We start from the raw sequence: 7,917 nt of genomic DNA, 5'->3' as shown, positions 1-7,917 counted from the left end.
GCAGTTCGATGTACTATGTGCTCCTCCCAAGGGTAAACCGATAAAGAAACCAAACTACAGTAAAGGTAACTACGATGGTATACGTGCACACCTGCAGACAACTGATTGGACAAAACTCTATGAATCTTCAACAACCCAAGAAGCTTGGAACATTTACAATGACATCATGAGAAAATCAGTAGCTACTTTTATACCGGTTAAAACGTATTATAGCGATGGCTCCCCATCTAAGCCCCCTTGGGCTAACAAAGAAACCGTAAAGAAGAAAGAGCAGAAGAACCTGACCTTCCAGCGGTACAGAAACAACAGAACAGTTGACAACTACAGGAGATACGCCAATGCAAGAAACCAAGTCAAATGGACCAACGAGAAGGCGGTCAAAGCATATGAAAAGATGATCGCATCAGAGGCCCGAAGTAGGACAACGGTGAGAGAATCAATAGGTGACCTTAAAGGCACATCTGGTGCCATAGTAACTTCAGATGCTGACAAAGCCGATGTCTTAAACCAGTTTTTTTGTAAAGTATTTACCCAGGAAGACACGTCTGATGCCCCTCAGCCAACTCCGACTCATGTGTTAAATGAACTGTTAACCTTCACAATAACGCGTGAAGATGTCTTGAAAGAACTCCGCGCTCTGAAAACTAACAAATCTCCAGGCCCGGACAACATCCACCCAAGAACACTATCAGAAACTGCAGATGAGATCAGCAACCCCCTTGTGTTTATATTTAACTCTTCCATTAAATCAGGCCAAGTACCAAGACAGTGGAAACAGGCCGTAGTTACCCCTATCTTCAAAAAGGGAATTAAGTCTGAACCAGGTAACTACAGGCCAGTGAGCCTCACCAGCATTGTATGCAAAATTATGGAGAAACTGGTACGTACAGCTATAATGAACCACCTCAATACGAACAACCTTATATGCAAGGAACAGCATGGCTTCACGAGCGGCAGGTCTTGCTCAACCAATTTGCTTACTGCCCTAGACAAGTGGACCTCTTCATTAGAGAATGGCATTCCAACAGATGTACTATATCTTGACTTCGCCAAAGCCTTCGATACAGTTCCTCACTGGAGTCTCACAAGGAAACTGAAAGGACTTGGAATAACAGGTGATGTCCTACGATGGATTACAAGTTTTCTGTCAGACAGGGAACAATGTGTCAGAGTCAACACAAACACCTCAGAGTGCTCCGATGTGACTAGTGGTATCCCTCAAGGGAGTGTACTGGGTCCGATTCTTTTTGTTTGCTACATCAACGACCTACCAGACATGATCAACACTAACTGCCTGATGTTTGCAGACGACACGAAAGTCTTCACAGAGATCCACGATAAAACAGATACAATAAAGTTGCAGAACAACCTGAATAACTTAAGTGAATGGTCCAACAAATGGTTACTACGTTTTAACGCCAGTAAATGTAAGGTACTCCACATTGGCAAGAACAACCCGGGACACACCTACAATATGGAAGGGACCAGGCCGGCAACAACTGAGCTTGAGAAAGATCTGGGCGTCTATATAGACCCTAACCTGACCTTCAGTGGACATGTGAAACAAAAGGTAGCAACAGCTGCTAAGATACTGTGTATGATTCGCAGAACATATAAGCACATAGACGAGGAATCAATGAAGCAACTATTCACTGCACTTATCCGACCCCACCTGGAATACTGCCATGCCGTACGTTACCCACTATTACTAGAAGACAGACGCCAGATAGAACAAATACTTCGCAGTGCAACAAGAATTATCCCGAGTATCAAAAAACTTGAATACGAAGATCGTCTTAAAAAGCTAGGTATCCCAAGTATGAAGTACAGACAGGATCGGGGAGATGTCATTGAAATCTGGAAATATATGAACGGTAAATATACCACTGCAGCACCTTATACGACGGAGACTTGCAGTCGCACTAGAGGTCGCGGTGTTGGCTATAGGCTAAAGAAGCAACGAAGTAACGAAGTAACACAAGAGTAAGAGCAAATTTTTTCTGTAACAGAGTCTATAACGACTGGAAAAATCTTCCGACCGACGTGATTTCCTCAACGGCACTAAATCAGTTTAAATGTCGTCTCGACAAAGCCTGGAGCCCCCGCAGATACTTATCATACTATACATCCCATTAGCGCACCACCATGGAGCCCCCGCAGATACTTATCATACTATACATCCCATTAGCGCACCACCATGCCACGCCCAGTTAGTCTAATTTAGCCCCGCACTGAACTCACAATGTAACAGTACCGCCCTAATAAATGCTGTGAATTCCTGTTTAGAAAATCTGATAGGCCAAAAGGTCGCTGACCTATTTAAAGACCTCACTGATGATGATGATGATGATGATGATGAGTGCGTTTCATCGTCATTTGCAACAAGTGACCAGAAAGAACGAGGCTAGACATATTCCACAACTCATGTCAGACGGCGACGCCATAACTTATCTGGAGAACATGCGCAATAGACTGGAATAACCAGACGCTAGACATTTCTACTCGGTTGAGAATCATGCCGCATTTCGCTGGACCTAACTGATTTGAAAGTAAAGACAAAACGGAAACAATTGAATGTAAATCAGTTTATATACAATCAGATTACATTATTATATGTGTTGCGACCCATTTGGGTCAATTTCTATATGCCAAATATTAGCGATTTACCTCCTTTAATCTAAATTCCTGTTTTATTGAAAAGTCTGTTTCCTAAACTGATATCTTGCACCGTTCACTGAGAGAGACTACCATGCGGTTGAAATCCATATTTCCTTAATTTGCTTGCGTGTAAAGGTCACAAACCAGGTCATTTCGGGACTAGCATTTCGGTTTCCTCCCACTGCTAAAGAAATGAAATGAAATGGGGTTTAACGTCCTACTGTTCTGCTCCGACTGGGATAATGAAGACGGGCATACGCCATACAGTGTGCTATGAGGGAAATTTTGCCCGGACAGCGGCACTACGGCCTACTCTTATATCGAATTACATCTGTCAAGGGATCTTTTACGTGCACGCCAATGTGTACACGGGACCTCGGTTTTTCGTCCCATCCGAACTACTAGACAGCTGTCCTTGTCAGACCCTCCGTCCTACATTACTGACAATGGGGAACCACGCCGTAAAATCTGGATGAACTTTCTCGGCCAGAGCAGGGATCGAACACCCGACCTCCAGGCTAGCGAGTAAGCGTCTTACCCACTTAGCACTTTCATTTCAAAAATATATTTGGCAGAATTTGTTTTCATATTTGTTTATAATTTATTGGTAGTAAACTTTTTTTTATTCTTCAATTTTGTTTCAGACCACATTTCATCAAAATCTGTAACGGCTCATTAGACACAAACTAAGCCATTTTCTCGATCAACAAATAACATTTTGTAAAAGAGTCGCAGTAAGATAAACATCTGGTTTCTTAAATACATGTAGCTTTAAGACAAATGAGTATTCTCAAATTTACCCTACATTTTCATCTAGTAAATTTAATAGGTTAGGCTAGTCTTAGTGCAACACTGACTACGAAAGAGAGAGTGAGAGAAAGAGAGAGATAGAGGGGGGGGGGTGTTAACGCATGGTTCAATTTTATTTCAATAGGGGTCCTTAGCAGTGGTAGGAAACCGGAGCTCCCGGAGAAAACCCACGATGCTGGACAGGCAACCCTACTCCTTGCTACCTACAATCGGGGAATTGAAACCATGACAGCTGACTCAATGCCAAACCTTATGATACAACGCGCACGCGCTAACCATTCGGCCATCCCCTCCCCCTCCCTTCCTATGATTAAAGATTCCATACACTTGGCTTGGTCCCCTCGGCTGTCCTATTTCGTTTCTTTTTTATAGTTCAAAATTTCGTTTTACTTGTCATTACTACACACAGATCCTATTTCGTTTCGTTTTTATGGTTCAAAATTTCGTTTCACTTGTCATTACTACACTAGGATCGGCAGAGTTGTTATCATTGACGTGTTATGAATGATATAAGGGATTAGCCAATGCAGCGGTCTGTTACGGCGAGCGTTAGGCGTGTTTTGCACGGAACTGTGTGTAATTCACTAGTAACATCAATGCTGATTGGTTAATCAAATATCTAACATCATAGGGTCAAAAGCAGCTTGTATGACCTCTGACGCGACCTATCGCTACAACCAGTCATGTAGTGTAGGCCATCGAAAGTATAAAAAAGAACGAAACCAAATATAGATCTGTATTTTAATTAGATATGGGAAAAATGAGCTATTTCAGATAGACCTCTATATAGTGCCCACAAGCTAAAAACGTGATTTTTCGTCAATCAGAGGTCATAATACATGAAGTTACTGTCCAATAAATGGCAATATCGAAATGGGCCGAGATCTTTGGGAGATAAAACCTATATTTCAAGTTCAATCAAAATGGGACAATTGTGACCTATTGTGGACAAGGTCAACGACAATATACGTCCACAGAAAAATGTGGGCGTATAAAATGAAAAGAAATGTGGTTTAACGTCCTACCACACTGCTCCTAATTGGCTAATGAAGACGGGCATACGCCATACAGTGTGCTGTGGGGGTAATTTTGCTCGAACAGCGGCACTACGGCCTACTCTTATATTGAATTCCGACTGTTAAGGAATCTTTTACGTGCACGCCAATGTGTACACGGGACCTCGGTTTTCCGTCCCATCCAAACGACTAGACAGCTGTCCTTGTCAGTTCTTTTGTCGGCTGTCAACAAGGGTTATCACATAATTTTTTTTCTTTTGTCAGAAATGAAAACTTTTATAACACGCTTAAATCTAATTACGAGTAACAACCCATTAATAATCAGAAATCATTAGAATTTGTTTTGATTATTTGTCTCGTGACCTCAAACACTGTGTATAAATTCATATTAAGGGCCATAACTCTGGCAGTAATTATTGGAAATCATTGAAGAGTAATAGGATTCTTCGTGTTATGACCGTTTCTGGTTGTAATTATCGGAAATTGTTGAAAATCAATAGACTTCTTCGTCACATGACCTTAAACACTGTGTATAATTTTAGAGCCAGTCGGATATTAACTTTAGCCTCAAAGAGATCAAGGGCCATAACTCTGGCAGTAATTATAAAAAATAGTTCAAAACCAATAGTCCTCTTCGTCTAGTGACCTTAAACACTGTGTACAAATTCAAAGGCAATTGGATATTAAAGTAGCTAAGTCTCTAACTTAATATCATCCAAAATCTTCAACATTGAAAACACACATTTTATTTTTCAATTTAAATCAACATTGATGTTGTGATCGAACCGGGAAGAGATGGGCTTCTGATGTCCAATATTTAAGACAAAATAAACATTTTACCATTGGTACACGAATCGTGTACCATAATGCATTTCAGCGTCATGGGACTTGAAAAACGAGGCTAGGCATATTCCAAAAGTCAAATCAAACGGTGACATCATATTCTTATCTGTAGAGCATGTGCAATAAATATTATCAGTGTAGACCGGAATAACCAGGCGCTAGAGATTGCCATTGAATTGAGACTGCTGACGTATTTCGCCAAACATAAATGATTAGAAATTACAGTGAAAACAGAAAAGATTGAATGTAAATCAGTTTATATACATTCATATTACATTATTATAAGCGTTGCGACCAATTTTTGTCAATTTCTAGGTCCCAAATATCAGCGATTTAGCCCCTTTAACTTTAGCATATAGAGCACCCATAAGCAATTGTGGACGCCGGACCAACCAACGGAGGGATAGATAAATGGGGTTTAACGTCCACTCGACACAAACTAGGTCATTTCGCGACTAACATATGGCTCAATTTTTTTTCAATAATTCACTTGCGCGTAGCGGTCTTTAGCAGTGGGAGGAAACCAGAGGACCCAGAGAAAACCTACGCGGTTAAACAGGCGACCCTACTCCCTGTCACGTATAACCGGAGAATCGAAAGCACGCCTGTTGACTCATTCGGCCATCAGAGCCCGCGGTCGACAGACGAACGGACGGGGGCGACAAAAATAAATGCATACATACATGTTTAGATTAAAATAGATTCAAAAACTATTTGCATGTTGACACATATACTTTATTTCAAATATACCCCTATAAATGTATACTAGTACACTTCTATTTAAATAAAATAAATTAAATATTTAAATCTAATGCCCCTGATACAAGAGATCGGATCAATATTTTGATTTGGTTAAAATAGTGAATATTTTGTTTTTGAGAGAGAGAGAGAGAGAGAGAGAGAGAGAGATGGGGGTTTAACACCCACTCAACACAAACCAGGTCATTTCGGGACTAATGTATGGTTCAATTTTTATTTCAATAATTTGCTTGTGCGTAGGGGTCTTTAGTACAACCGGGGAATCGAAACCACGCCAGTTGACTCAATGACCGACCTTATGATAGAACGCACATATATTAACCATTTGGCCACCTGTAAACTCCTAGAAACATCAACGCTGATGGCATCATACGGTCAAAGACACTCGTATGAACACTGATTTGACCTCCTAGTACAACTGGTCAGATCTTCATGTAGTGTAGGCCATAGAAAGTATATACAGTAAATAAAAAAAAAACGCAACGAAATATAGATCTGTATTTTAATCAGATTGAGCTGAATTCTAATAATCAGGTCAGCTTTGCAAATCAGATTCAATGATATATAGTGTAATTAAAGATTTAGATAAAAAGCTGACCGTTCTCGCTATAATAGTTTAAAAATAGATAATGCAAAATGAATATGTTGAAAATATCATTCAAATTACTTTATTTTGAGCAAAGTTATCAATGGTCGTAGTTTTGACAAGATGTGTGCAGTGATCGTAACCACTCTAATGGTCATTCGAGTCTTAGCCTCACTTCTCCATTTTTAAATTTAATCATTAAATGGTCGAACAGTTCTAATCCACTTAAAATTGGAGACATCTGATGGCATTGAGAGTTAATTATGGTCTTGTCATATAACACAGCATAGTTCTATGGCTAACAATATGGCTATAGGTACATCTTAGTATACTCACTTTGATAGGGTTTCAAGAGTGTTAACTTATAGTTTCTGTTATTATTGTCCAATGTACCTATATATAACACTGTCACAATTTTTTTTCCTCATTTGTAATTTGTATGCTTGATAGCGACCAGTGAATTCTTGTCGAAATGTCGTGTGTATATAATATAGTGATTGTTATCCATACAACTGTGTTGTGTTATCTTATGTTCAATCACTAAATGCCATTCAAAGATTATATAGTCTTGTCATGTTAGTTAATGTCTAATTAATAATTCAGAAAACATTTCAGACCTAAAGAAAGACCTGTAATAGGCAGGTTTAGCTCTTGAATAATGCCTGTTTAAATTATCTGTAGTTATCTACAAATGTGACTTTCATTTAAAGGAACTTTTAATAAATTACCCACTCCCCTTCCCGCCAGCCATTTTAGTTGAAGGAACTTTCAATAAATTTCCGTCCTTCCCACCATGTAAGATCATTTCATACAAAAACCTAGTAAAAATAACTGCAACAACCCCAAAACCTTGGTGATTGTTTGTTTTCCACGGCTGTCCCCTGAAATAGAACTCTTTACAATAAAGTGTTGAAAACAACAAGTCTTTAAACGGGATTTAAAAACATAAATTATTGGGCAGATATATTGCTAATGACTTTTTTGTGACTTTGTAATTTGTGCCTTTGAGCAGTCTCGTGTTTGAAATTCCAGGCACTACATTAAGACGATGATTGTTATAGGGTCTGTATACAGTTGGAATCAACATTGAAATGATCGTGTAGGCCAAGTGTTTAATCAAGAAATAATCATGTAGGCCTAGTGATCAATCAAGACATGATCATGTAGGCCTAGTGATCAATCAAGACATCACATAGGCCTAGTGTTCAATCAAGACATGATCATATAGGCCTAGTGATCAATCAA

Source organism: Patella vulgata, chromosome 6, assembly GCF_932274485.2.
Source record: "Patella vulgata chromosome 6, xgPatVulg1.2, whole genome shotgun sequence".
In the NCBI taxonomy this organism is placed as follows: Eukaryota; Metazoa; Mollusca; class Gastropoda; family Patellidae; genus Patella; species Patella vulgata.
Note: the sequence above shows the minus strand (reverse complement) of the source record.